This window comes from Cebus imitator, unplaced genomic scaffold (genome assembly GCF_001604975.1).
Source record: "Cebus imitator isolate Cc_AM_T3 unplaced genomic scaffold, Cebus_imitator-1.0 Scaffold833, whole genome shotgun sequence".
Lineage (NCBI taxonomy): Eukaryota > Metazoa > Chordata > Mammalia > Primates > Cebidae > Cebus > Cebus imitator.
The window spans coordinates 111,349-114,387 of record NW_016108148.1 but is presented as its reverse complement, the minus strand read 5'-3'; positions in this window follow the sequence as shown (position 1 = coordinate 114,387).

Here is a 3,039-nt window from a genome sequence, read left to right as displayed (position 1 = left end):
GATATAAATTCTCCAAATTCAAACATATTTTCAGATTGAAAGAGCCCTTTGAGCTCTAAACAAAATTACTAAACAAAGATATAAACAAATCCTCTTCCAGGACACTTCCAGGATGGAAAGAGAGAAGATCCTAAGAACTTCTCAAGGAAAATAAAAATGGGTTTCCTATAAAGGAATTAGAATCAGCTTTGTGTCAGATTTTTATCAATACCAGATCCTTTAAAAAATGCTTTCAATGTTTGAGAAGAAATGGTTCTAACCTAAAACTGTCTATCAAGGGTAAGCATAAAATCAAGACATTTTTAGGTATGCAATGATTCAGAAAATTTAAATCCAACACATGCTTTTGGGAGAAAACAACTGGAGAGTATACTTAAGCAAATATATATATAGAAGTAATCTAGGAAAGTGTGAAAGTTGAGAAGCTGTGGATCTAATTTGAGAGTGCAACGGAATGATACCCCAGAATGGCAGTTATAGTAGAGTACAGTAAATCCACATGAGAACAAATCATCAGAGTCAAGGCAGAAGGCCTGATGAAGAAGGTGGATTTCTTAGTAATGATTAATTATAATATGATAGAATTTTAATAATGTAGAAAATTAATGATAAAGATGTAATTTTTCTTTTGTCAACAAGAAAAAGGCAAATAGAAATCTTAAGGGGTACAAAAGCTGTGCAAGAAGGTAAAAATCCAGATATGAAGCAATGTACAATGTGTTATGTTTTCAAAAAGCTTTTGGCAAATAAACTTGACCTTTATACTTGGAAGAGTCTCCATTGAGTAGCACAGATTTAAGAACATAGAATGCATCTCCTGCTTTAGTGATTCCATCATATTATTTGATTCTGCAATAAAAAATATCTATATAATCATAATTTTATTTATATTTAAAATTTTATATTCTATCTGTATAGAGAAAGCGTAAAACTCAGTTATAATTAGGAAGGGAATATAAATGTTATTAATATAAGTTTTTACAATATAAAGATAGTTACATACCTGACTAGCTTTATGTTTGTAGAGGAAAGACAAACGAAGGGAAGTATAAGGCTGCTAACTGTTAACTTACATAGAATATGTTGTAAAATGCCATGTGAAGTTGACATAGTCAGAAAAAAGAAAAGACTACAGTTGAAAAGACCAACAGTATGAAAAGTTGGCCCAGATATAAAGCAATTGAAGCTTTCATATACTGCTCATAGAAGTATAATTTGGTACTGTTACTTTGGGAAAACTGTTTGGTAGTATCTGAAACAGAATGTATATATATCATATGGCCCAGCAGTCCCTCTCCTCGTTTTATACCACAAAAAAAAAAAAAAATGCAAAAAAAAATATGAAAAAAAAAAAAAAAAAAAAAAATGCATAATATGTGACTCAAAAGGCTTGTACAAGAATGGTCCTAGCAGCACTGTTCATAGTGGCACAAAACTGGAAACAACCCAAATATCCCTTAGCAGTAGAATGGATAAATACATTTAGTAATTATTGGCATACTATGTGGAATTAAAAAGAAAGCACCACTCTTCCCTGCGATAAAATGGGTGATTCTCACAAACAATGTTGAGTCACAGAAGCTAAATGGAAAAAATGTATAAGATCTCATTTATTACAGAGTTCAAAAACATTCCAGATCATCTATGAGGGTAGAAGTCAGAAGAGTGGTTAACTTCAGGGAGGACACAAGAGGGACACTTAGGGGATAACGGAAATGTTCTATTTCTTATTCTAAGTTGCGATTATATGGGTATGTTCACTTTCTGAAAACTCATCTAGTTTGTTTTTGAATTGTGCACTTTTCCTTGTATATGCTATATTGTAATAAAAAGTTTATTTTGGCTGGGTGTGGTAGCTCATACCTGTAATCTCAGCATTTTGGGAGGTTGCAATGGGAAGATTGCTTGAGAACAGGAGTTCAAGACCAGCCCAGGCAACATGGCAAGAACTTGTCTCTACACAAAATTAGCCAGGTGTAGTGGTGCATGCAAGCTACCTAGGAGACTGAGGTGGGAGGGTCTCTTGACCCGGGGAGGTCGATACTACTCTGGTGAGCAGTGATCGTGCCACTGCACTCTAGCCCAGGTGGCAGAGCTAGACCCTGTCTAAAAAGAAAAAAGAAAATGTCTAAAAAGAAAAAGAAACCCTAGTAAGCCAAGAAATTGCAACATTTATATTATTTTCAGAAGTTTGGAAACTAAAGGAATAAAATGAAAAAAAAAAATTGAGGAAAGGGAAGGAGGGAGAGAAAGAATAGAAGAAGAAAACTTTTACTTTTTGTCTTTTACTCTTCTGTACTATTAACACTAAAAGGAAAAACAAAAGCAATATTAACATTACTAATAATAATAGCTACCATTTATTCCATGCTTACAATTGAGATACTGAACTAGGTATACTATGTAATGTATGTCAATTAAATTTTCATGAATTACATTCTTCACCACAATTATTAAGGTAAAATTTGTTAACCCAACTTAATGATAAGGAAACTAAACATCAAGATATTCAATTATAATCCAAAGGCACAAAATATTATACAGGAAGAAAATTTTTCAGCAACCCAGAATATGTTTCTTGTTATATTTAGGCACATTTGAGTTCTCTAGCATTTGAGGGTTAGGTAGGGGAGGCTCTTACTGTGTTTATAAATCTCACTGACCATTAATAAACCTAGAGAGATAATCATACCTGGCAACAAATTCTAGAAGGAATATATGCTGTGAATGTTAATCTAATGTATGTTAGAGACTATAATTATGGTATGGAAAAAGATAAAGTTATTTTTAAAACTTGTTCTCTGTTGACTCACTGCAAAAGCCAGCGGCACAATATGATGTCATAATGCAGGGAAGTAATTTCTTCAGGAAATGCAGGTAGTAGAGTCTGGGCATATTGATTTTTTGGAACTCTAGCTCAGCGTTTTCCAGCCTTTGTTCATAATAAAACGAACTCTGCTAGGTGTTAATAGTTACTCCATCAGAAATGGGGTTGAGTTAAATTATCTTGGAAATGCAACAAATTGTAATCTTCCTTTT